The sequence below is a fragment of the Petromyzon marinus genome, chromosome 20 (genome assembly GCF_048934315.1).
Source record: "Petromyzon marinus isolate PM22_M1 ecotype Great Lakes invasive population chromosome 20, UKy_Petmar_22M1.pri1.0, whole genome shotgun sequence".
In the NCBI taxonomy this organism is placed as follows: domain Eukaryota; kingdom Metazoa; phylum Chordata; class Hyperoartia; order Petromyzontiformes; family Petromyzontidae; genus Petromyzon; species Petromyzon marinus.
Genome location: NC_133686.1, coordinates 8,614,960 through 8,632,287, shown reverse-complemented (window position 1 = coordinate 8,632,287; position 17,328 = coordinate 8,614,960). Strand labels below are relative to the sequence as shown.

Sequence of the window (17,328 nt, the reverse complement as noted above, 5' to 3'; positions counted from 1 at the left end):
AACGTGTTTGTATCGCAATTCATGATCATTTACGCAACTGCTACCCACATTTTCTTTTTAAGACAGTGACATAGGAGGTGCAACACTGCAGACTAAATTATTGTGCATGCATTCTACAACACGTGACCATTGCACATCTTACACCACGGTACACAATGCATATGCGCCACAAATTATATATAAAACATATTGTAAGTACTACAGTATAGCCGAACACAAAAACATTATATATATCCCTTGCGTATTGAGTATATACATGAAATTATAATAAACAGTTCTGGCAGTACATTAAAAATGCAAGACCGGCATCTTAATTGCATCATTTGTCAGCTCGGCACAGCATTTGTCGCTAAAGAAATGACATTTTGGGCTAATGACCCCTTCCGTAGACAAAATCCAGGGTGCCAAGATGATATTTACCACAATTCAGGTTCCAGTTACTTGCGCAGTAAATGGGGGACTTTTGAAGCAGGTGGCTTGCCATTCCCAAAGGGCTCATGCCTGGGCTGGCAAAGGCCCATAACAGTGCCGCCGTTTACCGCAGTCATCCCACTCCTTCATGAAAAGAAATGAGTCGCGCAGGACGCGGCAGCTTCAACAGATATATTAACCGTTGGATAAAATCGGTGCCTGGCAGGACGGGCAGCAGCTGCACTTAGATGTGATCCTAAGCTCCCTTGCTCACTGTAGACTTATCATTTGACGTCAGAATTTCGGTTGTTAATAACCAACGTGGGGGAACCTTAATTTGGCCACCCGCGCTCACTCTTGTCTCTTCCAACATGACTCCGCGACCCCAAGAGCGGCGTTTGTTTTTCGGAATCTCGATGGCAGTGCCCTCGCTGACTTGATGAAAACAACCTTGATCCCTTCGAAAATGTACCTCGCAAGTGCTCATTAAAGTTGACCACGGGAAAAAAGTACACAGCACACATCTCGGAAGCCAGCGCTCCTGTAATTGCTTGTTTTCGTGGCCAGCAACAACAGAAGACGCATCTTGTTTATTTATTCACGATAAAAACAAATGCATAGCGCACGGAGAGGCTCAATAAGAGTACTTGTATCGAGAATGCAATCATTGGGCATTAACCAGCGGTCAAATAAAAACATAATTTAGGGATAAGGACAAAATGTATACGGAAAGGAACCAAAAATTGTCTCACGCATATGCTTGGGCATTTACAATTGGCAATGATTCAAAAACAGTAGAGTATTTAAAGGGCCACAATTAGGACATTCTTATGACAGTAATATTTCTGTAGCTGTTGATTTTTGCAGCAAATACATAATCTGTGCATGCCAATCACATTAATTTAAATCTTTTAACGGACTGCTCCATTGAAATAAACTGCAGGTTTTTTTTTGTAGTGAGAATAGCTTCACAATAATTTACATTAATGGGACAAGCATACCAACACTGTACAGATATATGTGCCTTTTTGGATTAATCAGTACAGCAATGGCCCACTGAGCTTCACTCCTGTCCCAATCTATTGTCATAATAGGGAACATAAGACCATTGTGCAGAGCGCTAAACCACTGCTATCTTCATGGTTGATTCCCACAGTCTCCAAATTCTAAATAAGTAGGTAAACAAAAACAACATCTTAGTTGTTGCAGCTGTGATATATTTTGACAGCACTTTAATACTGAACAAATGCAAATCACATGCCTCTTTTAAAAACTACCACAGTGGCCGTGAGGCCACCCTGATCACCACTATCTTAGTGCTAGCTGGATAACGGTGATACAAAACTCACCCTTATTGTAGAATGAATAAGCACAATGGTGAGTGTTAAGAAATTGCCACTAACCACAAAGCACCGATATGATTTTGGACAGAACAAAATGGCGTCATGCAGAGTGTGGGGGCAATGGGTGTAAAAGCATTTCTAGAGCTAGAAATCAAATGTCCATGCTAACCAACAATTATTAATTTAATTCTGAATTGTCACCCGCAATATCAATGCACTTATCCTATTAGAGTGCTATAAAGTCACACGGTTCATAAACACGAGGCCTTTATTAGAGGCCTAAAATTAGGTCTTGTCAGATATATATTTTTTTGCGTGTTATTCTCAAAACGCTTCGTGGCGACTCGTCTCATAAGATCGAAGGTCATGCTCAACAAAATGGTATTTGTGCCCGCACTTTTGGCGATGACAATTTGCCAAATTGTTGTTGAGAATCGTAGAAGTCTTGAAAGTTCAGTAGAAAGCTACTGCATTCTAAAACACGATTTTTAAAACACATTACCATAAATCTTCCAACAAGGTAGGGTAAATAATGCATAAGGTATAGTATATTTGGCTGTGTAGAATGTTAAAACTCTGTCTGTCAGGTGGTTTTGTTACATATATTTATGAACTGAATTGTAAATTATGATACGAATGAAACAAAGTGTGGTATTACTGCACTTTCCACTGGTACAGATCATGCATCAGATTCATATTTGATTTGCATTTGTAGTCATAACTACTGTATGTAATACTATACAGAAAATAATAATTGTGAAAAGAAGGAATAATGCACGATAGAGTAAAAGTTCTATTGTCTGCCACATTATCATTGGCTACTAATATATCCATCTTCCAGTCATCCATGAATTGCCTTTTCCATTTATCCACAATGTTGCAGACAATAGGAAGAGTATGGGAGGGGATGAACATGGGTGTTAACATCATATCTATATTTGTGTAAAATATAAAGGCAGATGGCAATACATTAATGGGTTTATCCATTATCCGTGATCAACTGATGATGGATTCGAGTCAGTTCTCGACTTACGAACGCACGACTTACGAACATCCCCTCTTATGAAATAACTTCCACAATATATTCCTGTTTAACAATCCGACTTGCGAACTTTAACTCGCACTTACGAACCGAACCACGGAAATATTTCGGTTTGGCAAATGTACAATATTTATTCTTATTTACGAGTTTAGCAACGCTTCCCATTTTTGTTGAACCGTAACACATTTTATACCACCGACCGCACGTGCAATTAAACACACTCTTTTGTTCTGACTTACAAACTGTTCCACTTACGAATGGGTCTCAGGAACGTTAATCCGTTTGTAAGTCAGTGACTGCCCATTCTATAATGTTGATGGAAGAAGATGGCGGTCATGATTGTTGACCTCGCCACTGCTCTAGCTGTTGCCACTATTTTCGCCACCATCAATGATGGATGATGACGATGGTGACATGGGCATTGACTGTTTCCACCGATTGTTTGCCAGTCACTGCCAAAAGAGACAGTTTGCCAGAAGAGGGGTGGGGATTTCCTAGAGACTCAACCGGGATGCCGTTGTGAGTTGGTAGCTCCAAACTCTCTCAGCCCGCCTACTTTTACACAGTCACTCCCACCCAATCACTAGCCCTGCCCCAAACAGTGGCCTTGCTCTTTCTAACATTTGCCCCCACCACTGCTCATAGGCCCCCACCTAATTGTCTGCCACCCCCTCCCACCTTCCACTACTTAGGTAGATCAATCCTTTCCAAATACAGTACAGGTACCCCTCGATTTATAAACGTTCGGTTTACGGAAATGTTGCGTTCACGCAATTGGCAAATTACGGACACTTTTCGATGAACGAAATCGAATTTCCACATTAGCGAAATATCACGTGGCACACCACCAGGAGATCAAACAAGAAGCACCCGGGAGGCTGCATCATCCATTAGCGACAGTGTGATGGTGTCCCTACAGTGCAACAGTAATGCCTCCACATCACATTATCAGTCATTCCAAAATGTTTTGGTGAGTTCCCAGAAAAGGTTCAAAATTGTTTGTTTGCAATAAATTATTATTTTATCGTTTTTATATTTATGTTCATTATTTTTGCATTGCGAAACGTCATATAGGTGTATATTTTTGGGTTACGAGTAGAGTTGGAACACATCCCTCAGTTTTAAAATTAAATTAATGGGAAAAGCCATTCCGATTTACTAAATAAAATTTTATGCGCGTTTTTTTAAAGAACGCATCCCTTCCGTAAATCGAAGGATACCTGTACACTGCATATACAGTGTGACACCGAGAAATAAATTCTGAAACCGGGAATGTTCCGTGAAAACTGGGACACTTAGCACTGGAGCAGCACGAGAAGCCAGCAACCAAGTGTGAGATCGAGACAATTACTGTGGCCACGTGGTGCAGGTACAGTAGGAGACCTTGGAAGGCCAGTACCAATTCCAGCAGTTGCAGAAGCAGCATGATGATGATGATTAAAATGATGGATGAGGAAAATGAACATATTGATGGATAGGGGTTGTGCTGGTGTTGGACAGTGTTGAATTTTTTCACATCATTGTTTCCCTTTCCAGATGCCCCAGATACAGCACTCTACGCTGATCCGTGCACACTTTGCCATATTAGTGTAGTGTTTGTAACGACGAATAAACTTCTTATGAGGCACACTCTGTTTATTGTGATTCTTCTCTTACACAGTCCTTAACACACGGAGGGGTATACGGTCCCCTCACCCGATACCCTAAGGAGGTACAGCCTCCGGACTTGGCGGGACTTACACGTCTACCGCTATACTAGCCTAAGGAGGTACAGCCTCCTATCTTGGCGGGACTTACACGTCTACCGCTATTCTAGAGTCCCCCGGCTGGGACCTAGGGGAGGCTATCTGACCCACCGCTGACCCGGTGGGTCTTGACCACTGGATACGCCGAGCCTTAGCCCTCAGAAGGGCTGGAAGGCTGGGTCCAGGGTCCTAGCTGTCTTCAGCCCGGGCTTCGATCTTCGTGTAGGGAGAGAACTCTCCGTGCTCTGCGCGGTCACCCTTCTTATACTCGTTTGTGGCCAGGTGTAACCAATCCCACATTCCCACGTGGAACTGTCTGATTGGTTCTTACCAAACCGTGGCTACGATCCACCTCACCTCGTCTGACGCCAACCGTTATGTACCCAGAGGTAACGCTGCACTGCCCCTTTGATACCTAGTGGCAATGCAGGTTACAGAACAGTGCGTAGTTAACACCTCTACATCAGCATCCACCATCATTGCAGATAAGTTGCAGATAAAAGTAATTTCTACTGTGTGGCTATTTGGAAGACAATTATTATCCATGGATTGTCTTATCTGAAACAAGATCCCTAGCTACGATAGTATTCCTGATTTTTTTTCTAAATCCCAAAAAATTCAGATGATCCATACAAATGTTTCAATTGATCTGGAAATATGACATTGCAGGAAGTGATGTCATGAACACACGAACTTGGCATCACGTGTGTGCTTTTCCCACCAATAGTGATGCCACTTGACATCAGCTAATATCACTTATGTTAGCACCAAGACAGATACCATTATTACAACTTCTAAATTATCTTCGAAAAAAAGTTAATCCAAAAGAATTCTTAAATATACCAAATCCAATAGTAAAAAAAAATTGAAATTCTTTCTGAGTCCCTTCACGTTGTTACTGTGCAGTAATACGCATATTCTCTTTGGATTGTGCATGGAAATTAACGGATCACAATGTGTGAGATTAATGCCAATGGAACGTACACATTATTGCATGTTCGAGGCTGGCAACCTCTACAGCTGAACACCTACTTTGCAACTGATATGCAAGACGGAAAAAAAACACAGTGGATCCACAAACGCCAGCATATTTACGAATTTGCACGACGCATTCTGTCCATCAGCACTGATTTAATACCAGGAAATACGCCATAACCTGCTCTGCACACACTGAATATCATGACTTATACACTGCCCTTAATATAGTCTCTACTTATGAAGCTGTTCTGTGTACGCTAAAAGCTCGGTAAAAGCCCAATAAAGTATACCAATTCCTCTTTCAATGGGACCATCTTCAATGCCTCAAGCAAATGGCATTAACTGTGGGTGGTCATGCATTTTTCTGTTTAGAGTTGCCATGGTCTAATTCGCGATAAGCTTTCAAATGTTTCACTGCTGCCACTGTTGGTAACTATGTTGACAGTCTCTCATGATGTTCAATGTCTGCCTTTTCAGGGCCAACGATAGGTAAGACACCATCATCTTCAGTCATAATCGCAGCCTTCAATGCTAGCCGATGGCAACGAATCACGAGTGATTTCGGAGACATGCTTAACAAAGGACAGTAATGGTGCGTAAGGTGGGCTCAACCATGCAATTCGCTTCTCAGATTATTCTTCATAAGCGACAAGCCCTTTGTCAAGTCCACTGTTGGTCAAACGCCTCCGCATGCCGTGTCAGTCACGGGGTTGTCGACCACACTTCGCCGTAGTGGTTAGTGTGGGCTGGTCAAGTTAGGGAAGAGGGCTGTCCCTAGGACTGGTTCAGATATCACTCCGCACTGATATACCCATGGCTAGGAATCAAACTCAGGTGCATAGCACAGTCCACTACAAGAGAAAGACAGCCAGGAGCATGCCCTGCGACTGGAGATCCGTGAAAATAGTGTCAGAGCTCTTCAGATTTCTCCAGGACAAATAAATAGTCTGAAATTTTTTTATGATTCTGTCTGTTCAGTCAGTCTTGTCTAGTCCAAGAGAAGACAGTTCACCTACCATTATGCCACAATCCACCTTAAAATACACAAAGTTGTGTTTTCATTTAAACATGAATTTTATTTTTCTTGGAAACAATAAGTCATATGTCACTGTATTCACCATCGTCACTATCAATGGTCAGTCTACTACTCGATAAATGCCTCCCAAAGCAACCGCCATCTCCCACGATCCTGTGATGTTAGCATATTAATGTTACTGTACTATACTAACAATTCACTCAAGCTATGCCCAAAATAAATCACAACCGTGCGATACCGAGCAGTGACCGTTGCAGAATTTTATTTCGATTGAAAGCTTTCGTGACTGCAGGGATTCATCTTCTTGGTTCTTTCGGTAAAGTCACGTAGAATGGAAATAAAATAATGACAATAAAACAAAATAAAATAAAATTCTCACGACGTTTCGGCCACAACACAAGTAGCCTTCTTCAGGTGAAGAAACAGGTCTGTCCAGAAGACACCGCTTGAGTGAACACTGCCAAGCATGGACCGCGTCGTTTAAGCTGTGTGGGCGGAGTTAACAAATTAATTAGCATGTTACCCAGCCCCACCTCCAGAGCGGAGGAGGGTGGCGGCTGGGCTATGCTATAAACTGGACTACTAAACAATACAATATTATACCTTCCAATCTAAACTACATGGTATAACATCATGTCCATAGACAAATTCCACCTTTGAATTATACAATGCGTTACTTTACACTACCCTATACTTTAGACTATAAAATATTAGACTATGTCTTATTCTATGAACCCAACTATATACCACACTGGTGTATATTCACTATGCAATTACGATACTATATATTGCCTTATGAATTATGTTAAACATTACAATGTTATACTATTTATTATTATACCACATGCTATAAACCATACCATTAACCGTGGTGTGAGAGGTATTAAGAGGCAGTGCCAGCGAATGGACTGCGGTCTGAAGGTCACCGTAAAATACAATCAATTAGGAACCAAAATGGTTTATAATATCTTTCCAATGGTTACTAAGCCAGAATCCATCTTCTCGGTTGAAATTGTCTCTGTGTTTGTATATGTGGATGGCCTCATAAACGAATCTCTCATGGCAATGTGTTCCTGGTCGGAAATGTATTGGGCTCTATGGTATAGAGTCTTGATGAGGGAGTTCTGGGATGGATGGTGGTGGGAATCCGGTTTTAAGTAAGCATCCGTATGGGTAGCTTTCCTGTAGACAGAGTGGCTCATTGAACCATCAGGTCTCCTTTTAATTAAGATATCCAAAAAGGATAGCTTGCCATCTTTTTCGACCTCCATGGTAAATCAGTGAACTCAAGCACGTACACCAAGCTCTCAAGGCTAATGGTTACTCCGACTACACAATCCGCAAAGCCATCACTCCAGTCATGAAGAAGGATCCTCTTGAGGAGCCATTCAAAACCATCACCTTACCCTACATTGCGGGGGTCACAAAAAAGATTTCCAAAATCTTGAATAAACACAAGATCCAGGTTCGATTCAACACAGTACATAAAATCCGTGGTCTGGTTCCGTCTGTAAAAGATGTGCTTCCAGACATACAGTACCCGGGCGTTTACAAACTAAGTTGCCGCTGTGGTAGCAGCTACATTGGAGAAACCAAACAACATATCTCGGACCGCATCCGTGAACATAAAGCAGACTGGAAACACGGTGGGACGAACTCCTCAGCCGTGGCAGATCACTGTTATAATTCAGTGGGCTCACATGACATTGACTTCTCCAAGACAAAGGTTCTCTGCAAGCCATCTGGCTACCATGAGAGATTCGCTCATGAGGCCATCCACATATACAAACACAGAGACAATTTCAACCGAGAGGATGGATTCTGGCACTAGTAACCATTGGCAAGATGTTATAAACCATTTTGCTTCTTAATTGATTGTATTTTACGGTGACCTTCAGACCGCAGTCCATTCGCTGGCACTGCCTCTTAATGCCTCTCACACCACGGTTAATGGTATGGTTTATAGCATGTGGTATAATAATAAATGTAATGTTGTAATGTTTAACATAGTTCATAAGGCAATATATATTATCGTAATTGCATAGTGAATATACAGTAGTGTGGTATATAGTTGGGTTCATAGAATAAGACATAGTGTAATATTACAAGTCTAATATTTTATAGTCTAAAGTATAGGGTAGTGTAAAGTAACGCATTGTATAATTCAAAGGTGGAATTTGTCTATGGATATGATATTATATTGGAAGGTATAATGTTTTATTGTATAGTAGTCCAGTTTATAACATAGTTACAATGCAACACAGGACAGAGCAGCGCACCTTAGCTGTTCTGCTTTGGCATTTTTCAGTGTGCCCAGCCGCCACCCTCCTCTGCTCTGGAGGTGGGGCTGGGTAACATGCTAATTAATTTATTAACTCCGCCCACACAGCTTAAAAGACGCGGTCCATGTTTGACAGTGTTCACTCAAGCGCTGTCTTGTGGACACACCTGTTTCTTCACCTGAAGAAGGCTACTTGTGTTGTGGCCGAAACGTCGTGATAATTGTATTTTATTATGCTTTATTTTTATTATTTTATTTCCATTCTACGTGACTTTACCGAAAGAACCAAGAAGACGTTGCAGAATTGTATCTTTTTTTTGTCATTTTAAAATGCAGTACTGTGCATGCAGTTGACATTGGTGTATCAAAACAGAAGCATGCTTTACTATGGAGCAGAGTGGCATAACAGGGGTTAGCGCATGGCACAACAAACCTGGTGCCATGAGTTTGATTCCTGGCCGCGGCGAACATTCGTGGTGAGTGATGCCTTACCCACTCCTGCGTCCTCCCATCACCAACTGGCACTGACCAATAACTCCGATGACATGGCCTCAGAAAGCCTTCATCCAGCGGATTGACAAAATGTCTGTAAATTATTATCAACGTATTCAATAAACATCATTATTATTGCACTTGGGATTTAGAAACCATGTAGTTCAATGTGTTGACGTAAGCACAACATTTGTAATACAAATATTGTTACCTGTAAAGAGCAGCGGTTAGCTCACCGATCAGCGGCCTGAGTTAGATTCATGATCATGTTTAATGTCAGTGGTTAATTGTATATTTTGCCTGGTCCTCCCGTCACAATAACGAACACTGACCACCAGTGACGTGAAGTACGGTCGAACATCCCCCATGACTGTCACGATATGTGGAGGCCGTGGTCCAGCAGTGGATAATAAGTATTGATACACTTCACTACGATGGTGGTTAGAAATGTGCCAGCAAGGAATGATTACGACTTTAAGTGTTGTATCTTTCAAACGTGTACTTAAGAAATCTGTGCCTCATTTATTCACGTGCAACTCTAAGTTTAGAAAATTATTTTATTATTGCAACACAAACATCCAGGCGTAGCCCGGTCTATGCTAAAACAAAGGTTTTGCATTTTAATAATTCTGCATTGCTCCCTACAGTCGAGCAAACCTGGTGAAAACCCAACCCTGTGCAAAACCACCAAACCGAAATTGCATCCTAAAAAATGCTCAAAAGGCATGCAACATGGAGCGTTTAAACATCACAATGCCGATTTGTATTTTAGATTATTGCATCACGAATGTTATTTTTCTTTGCCAACTCCACACTTTGAATGATCTGCAAGACGCAGTATTCTGAACGTGGTTTCATAACATATCACGTCCACCATGTGTTATAGCTGGGAATTATGAAAATTATTTTGGACTTGTGACAGGTGTAGTGGTATTGAAGTCGAAAAAAAACACCAAACAAAAATAACATGCGATGGACTTCATATCAAACCACGTGTGCTACTACAACAAGAGCCATATAATTCACTGCATCGCAAACACACACGCACTGCCATCAATTTTAACCTCTTTGTCTTTAGGTCAAATTAAACATTTTCCCCAGACACATTTCATTTAGGTGGAATTGAACGAAAGCAATTTGAGACAATGGCAATTTCTCTGAAAACTCATTCACCGTATTAACACCACACCCTTTGGTCGTGGGTGCTGTGGCTACAGATGAGGACATTGCTGAAAAAATGACGTTGTCCTGCCATCAGAGCCACTAATTTTACACAACCAGGGCTATGGTGTCTGCTGTATTGTGTGTGCACATTTATATATTTCTATTTCTTCACCTCAATACAAAGTAACATACGGGAAATATTCACAAGCGGTGGGTTAAAAAGCGCAGGTTGCTTTTTGTTCCGACAGTGATGCATAAGTGTGATGTAATAAAACATATGTAGACTGTAGCATGCTTCTATTAAAATGACAAACACATAAAAACAGACCTTTAACATTACAATATATTGCGAACCTTTGATCAACAGTGTATACTCGATACGGTATTCATTATGTCATTGCATTTCGTTAGGAGTGCAAAAACACACGCTGTGATTTGTTAGATTGTTACATTGCGACCGAGGTAAATGCTATTTTTCTACATTCACGATTAACTACCTATTTTAATACAAGTGAGAAAACTCCACAACTGTGTATGCATATCACATTTTCCCACTAGAATCACTGCAGCTATTATAATGTGGCAGCACATTTATTATTTGGTCCTGGTGATGCAAATGTCAGCACAAAGCAAACAAAAATCACACATTTTCACGATGCGTTGAGTAAACACTCAACAAACGTAATAGCGTACGACGTTTCGGTTGCAACACAAGCAGCCATCATCAGGTACAGAAGAGCTAAATTATGAGAGAGGGGAGACACATAACCTCTGTCTGTATATACAGACACCCTACTTGGTTGCAACCGAAACTTGGGTGTCTGTATATACATCTGAGGTTATGTGTCTCCCCTCTCTCATAATTTAGCTCTTCTGTACCTGATGATGGCTGCTTGTGTTGCAACCGAAACGTCGTACGCTATTATGTTATTTTATTATTTCTTATTTATACGTGACTTTACCGAAAAAAAACAAAGAGTAATCCCTGCAGTCACGAAAGCTTCAAATCAAGACTCAACAAACGGTCTAACTTTCACGATATTTCGCTCACGGCAACTGGCAACTTTCATGCGTATCATCATCCTCCATGATCAGTCCACTGCTGGAGGAAAGCGTCTACAAGCTGTCACCATCTTATCACGAAACTGCGACGTAGCAATCCACCCAGCACACGCGCTTATTACATCGCTCCATCTCTCCGGCGAACGTGATTTTTTCCGACGCATTCTAGTCTTGGGTTCCCGCTCCATCATTTGGCTTGACCATTGGCCAATTTCATGCTAATTGGAGGATATCAGAATCGTCTCTTTGGCAGTGACACTTTTAATGAGTGTATGCATATTATGAAAAATATATCGGCATATATTGCTATACATGTGTATACAATTAGAAAAGAACACGAGTCATTCATATCCACGTAAATTGGAATACATTCTAGAAAATTCTAATGTGGCGTGTTATCATCACCAGGAAAATATGCAAATACGTTTTTTTTTCAAACACGTCATTATTTTCACGAAATATTTCGCACGTATGCACGCGTGCGATTATTATCAGAATCATTTCATAAATATAATTAGTCTTTCAGGGATTCAGCGTGACGCAGTGATGTCCTTTGAAATTGACTCGGCCGATTTAAAAATGCAAGCTTCGGAATTTTGAACTTTTGATTTGTGTCTCGTGTATAATGTTAACGAATCACATCGCCCCCCCCCCAACCCTCCAACCCGTCCCCGTGAAAAGTAGCGCACACAACAATACAGCATGATTAACCCAGCTTAAGAGAGATTCTCTGCAATCTTGCACAATTCATAAGTCTTGCATTTTTTTCATTTGCAGCATGAAGGATTTTCTTTCTGCTCATGTTTCTCTACACAGCGCCGTCTTACAGCTAATCAGCATCATACCTCGTGATATAAATTAATTTGTTGAAGGTGCAGTATTTTCAGATATACCATTCGTTTTTTATGTATATCTCAAACAAATTAAATAAATCCAAATGCAGAATAACTATTTAAATACATTTCGATTTAAAGCGTTCGTGACTGCAAGGATTCATCTTCTTTGGTTCTTTCGGTAAAGCCACGTAGAATGAGAATAAAATAATAAATAATAAATTGATAAAATAAAATGTTGTGGCCGAAACGTCGTGAGAATATTATTGTGTTATTTTATTTTATCAATTTATTATTTTATTTAAATACAATTCTCGCTTGGCCTCTCCTGCTACTAGCTTGCAAAAGGGCATCAAATGAAAAGCGGGCTTCTTGTTTGTCCCCGTTGACTTAGAGCTCCCTTTGGCATTGTACAAAATGCACAGCATGCGCGCTGCTCAGACATACTGTACCAACTTTCTCTGTTCCACTCACGGCACCGACCACAAAATCAGTGCGGAGTTTAGCAATCAGGCAGAAAAAAAAGCATTAGCTTTGTACCTTGGCACAAGCCAAGGTGTCACAGGAATCACCACTGCATTCTAATGAAAAGCATTCTGCTCAAGCAATTATCATTGCCAATGAAATAATTTATGCATAAAGGTGCGTACATACGCAAACCGTGCATAAAAGGAAAACATTGACCAATAGATACAGGCTTAAAGTACATAACCACAGTCACCTTTAATCGAAGATTAAAAAATGCACAATAGTGGGGAGTGATTATTCAGCGGTTAGCACACTGCGCAGTAAACACAGCAACCCGAGTTCGATTTCCTGGCCAAAGCAAGTACCAGTGGCGAATGGTACCTGAACCGAACCTGGGCCTGAGCTCACTTCACAAACCCGTACCGATCAGCATGAAGTATGTTCAGATAACAATCCCCACGACTTACATGAGATGGAGGGGGATCTTCACCCATCAGTGGATTGGCAAAGTTGTGTAAATGTATTATTAATATGAACTTAATATACGATGAGCTGATGCTGTGAACAATGACCCCTTAATAAGTCAGAGAAATGGAAAGCCTCTGGCTGGCGGAGAGCATGGACATCGAACTCTGTCAGCGTCACAGAGTGTGACAGTGGGGACTATCACCTCTGGATGACCGTGAACTCTTGTCAGCGGAAGAAAATGAAACAAGCAATTACGCATTGCATGTGCGCACAAGGCAGGCAATAACTTTTCGGAAAACGGGCCGATCAATATTTTTCATCATTGGGCTCCCGGTACAAGAAGACAAACTTTTAACAGGTGCTAAAATAAACGACTCAAAATACCTCAACTTAGTCGACTGTGGGACTTAACTAAATTGAATTTAACTTACGTTCTGTCAGCTTATTTTTTTGCATGTTTATTTTACATTGATTTAAAAAAACCCGAGACGCTGCAGACCTCAGCCTGCCCATCTGCTCAGAAAGTGTGTAAGACTCCCAGCATTGTAGAGAACTACTCCATACCCTTACCCGGTAGCCTTGAATAGAAAAAAAAAGTTCTGCCCACACACACTGTGTCAAAATGATTCATGTCTTGCCATTCGTCAATCTGCAGTGGTAGTCGTCAGTTCCCACAGTTGTACAGACAGCGGAAGGAAGGGGGCTTTAGATGCAAGGTTATGGTGGAATTAAGTGCCGTGTTTTGTAAACAGCATCGCCCATCCATTATCAACATTGACAGGAACTACAATACACTAAATTGCAATGTGGGTATGCATAGGCAACAGTACGTGGCAATAAAATATGCCTTCCTCGACAACAGGAAGCCACGCACGTACAATTTAAATTTCACAATGCATTCTATTGTCTCAAGAATATCAGTGTAAAATCTAGATTTGAAGTTTTCGTGACTGCAGGAATCCATACTCTTTGGTTCTTTCGGTAAAGTCACGTAGGTATAACATTTTATTTTATTTTATACCTACGTGACTTTACCGAAAGAACCAAAGAGTAATATCAGTGTAATTCATGCACTTGTTTTGAAACGAGCGGATCGAATGATAAGGGCTGCTTAATTATGTTTACGATTGTACTCCTGCAGCACTCAATGTTGTGATAATATTCCCGTGTAGATCCTTCCACGGCACGGGCGAATTAAAAATAGCAGCTCACCTCAGCAACTATTGAAGCAGTGAGTGGGTTGCAGGAAAACAGCTCCAATTATTATTATTTTATTTGACGGCGTGCGAGGGAAGACTTCTAAGCACTGCCTGCGCAGTTAATGGCTTTGATCATAAAGGGATAAACCAAAGGCGACGCATAAAGTATTCATGTTAATACGGCACTTTAACAAATGCTTAAGGGTATGTGGTGGCAATGGGACGCCGCCGTCGGCTCAGAGCCAAGTCCTAACGAGCAGAATCTTAAGATGCCCTGCCAGGTCACCCCGCAGTCGGACGGATGCTTTTGAAGGGACGCGTGCCTGTCCCTCGAAACCCTGCCAGACGTTCCCGTCACTTGCCATCCCACCCCCCTCTCCACCCCCCGTCTTGCAGCTCCGTTCCAGTTCGCTTGGCCTAGATGTTTTAACTACACAAGTGCCGGTGTCTCGAACTTGGCAACGTGTGTCGATGCGAAGCCTCGCATGCTATACGCGCTGCACGGAGTTAGTCGTCGTAGTTGGTATCCTACACAACGAGATTTGTACTTCGCGTGGAGTCTGGCTTGTTCAGCCCAGCCGCCTTGACGTTTTAACCGGACGACCAATGTCTCCCAACTATGGCAATGCGTCACTGTGAATGATGCATTCCGTGATGTATAATAGTGCTGCGTGGAGCACTGGCAATGACGTTTTAACTTCTTTGGGTCCGTTACCTTCACACTGGGGTCCACAGCAGGGTTGTTATTTTCAAAAGGAAGCTATCTAAATTCAATTTCGAAAACGAGGACAATGACAAATGGATACCGACGAGGATTACCCCATTCATCAAAAGACTGTCAGGACGAATGAAAGCTGTTAGCGAGCACCTATTAAGATGCCAAATGAACACACACCCACGTGTACCACGTGCGTGCATGTGTGTTCATTCGCACGTGTGTGTTTGTGTGGGCGGGCGGGCGTGCGCACGGCTAAGATAAATAAGACATGCGCACAATTAAAAACAGAACAGTTGATCCACATTTAATCACAGACGCTTACCCATCGACTGAATATTAAACAAACTCTAAGATACTTGTATAAAGCACTGTGTGTTTGTGTGTATACACGAGCACATTCTAAAAGGACGCATGCTGTAACAGCCTGGGCACTATGTACTGCTCACATTATCTTATCTAATTTGGTTCTTTTCAACGTGGTAAGTAGGTTACACGAATTGCCGTTGTGTCTAATTGGGCTTTTTTTTCAATTAAACTAGCAAAAGTAAAGTGTGTGTGTGTGCGTGTGTGTGTGTTACACGACATTACCGAGCTAGGTAAGAAGGTAGTCGGAGTCGTCGGGACTCTGTTTGAACGACCACTCTAGACCAGCGTCGACAATACATTAAGCAATTGCACACCGTTACACTTGATATTTAGAGACTGCATAGCGAATCCAAACACGCACCGCACACACACACACACAAATACAGCACAGTAGTAGTTTGTGATTTAACGCAGAGCTACTCGTCGCGTCATTGGCAGTGCGTCTATAGATCAAATGGATGCGAAGCGCTGTGCCTGCAGGCAGTACACGGACAGGCACCACGATCACGCTGCAGGGGCATCACGATGAAGGCAGTCGTGGTGGTGGTGGTAGGTAGCAGCTATGTAACGTCGCGTTACCGTCAACAACACCCCACACACACACCCCCCCGTGTCGAGCTTCAACGCTGCAGACACCGCACACAGCAGCAGGAGTGACTAGTCAGGGTTCATCGCGCAATTTATAACAGCAGCAACAGCAGCAACAGCAACACGACGCAGTGAGTAAGAGAGAGAGAGAGAGCGGAGACTTCCCCAACCGCATCTCCCCAAAAATCAAACATCTCAATGGAGAGGAGGAGGAGGAGGAAGAAGGGGTGGGTGGGTGGGTATACATAAAAACAGCAAGTCAAGAAAGAAGACGTGAAGAAAAGGACACCGCTCGTCAGGAGGAGGGTGCCATTCGGGGTGCAGGTTTTGCCTTTTTACTCACCGCCTTCACAAGAAGCGGAACAACAATCCGGGCGGTGGTGGTGATGTTGGTGGTGGTGGTAAGGAAGAGAAAGAAGGAGAGAGAGAGAGAAGACGACAGTCGATAACGCCGCCTGATGGCAACACGCGCGGGGTCCGTGCACAGGAGGCGGCAGCAGCGCACGAGAGCGGCCGCCGCTGTTGTCGCTGCAGCTGTGGGGCGCGCTTCGCCGAGACGGGAACGAGAGGAGGGAGGGAGGGGGAGGGATGGGGGCGTGGCCGCACGGCTCTCTCCCCCTTGTGACGTCACGCAGAGAAATTGAACACGGGGCCGTGCGTGGCAGCGTCGTGTCCCGTTGTGTGCGCGTGTGTGTGTGTATGTGTATATGTGTGTGTGTATGTTTGTGTGCGCGTGAGTGTCTCTCTGTAAGTGTAGCGGTAGTGTGTAGCGGTTAGCGCGCTGCGCTATAAACCCGGCGACCCACTCACGGCCAACACCAGTGACAACTATTTAAACCGGTCCTGGGCCTCCCCTAGGTCGACTCAGCCTCAAATGAGTACCTGGTGCGGTGTGTAAACATCGTCACTGGGGGAGACAAAGGCGGCCGGACGTGGTGCTGGCCACCCACCCTGTCGTGTACCGTTCCGGCCTTCATAGGTGCTCGCTAACAGCACTTGCCCCTACAGTCTGTTAAGGCTATACGGAGGATCTTTGTATGCGTGTGTATGTCTTGAGTGTGTTGCTTGCGTCTGTGTGTGCCCCAACAGTCTGTTGAGGCTGTACGAGGGATATTTATCTTCGTATTACATATA

At 42.7% G+C, this 17,328-nt stretch overlaps 1 protein-coding gene across 3 annotated transcripts in view; it reads right to left on the bottom strand.

The window, feature by feature from the left end:
• LOC116944135 (RNA-binding Raly-like protein) overlaps positions 1-16,758 on the bottom strand; it is a 137,371-nt gene extending 120,613 nt beyond the window's left edge. For 2 of the 3 annotated variants that reach the window (XM_032957593.2, XM_032957592.2), the window contains exon 1: positions 16,538-16,757. The gene's annotated coding sequence lies outside the window, so the exon portion shown is untranslated. Of the gene's footprint in view, positions 1-16,537 lie in introns of all 3 variants that reach the window. The other variant, XM_032957594.2, reaches the window with a different exon arrangement.
• Between the last annotated feature and the right edge of the window lie 570 nt (positions 16,759-17,328).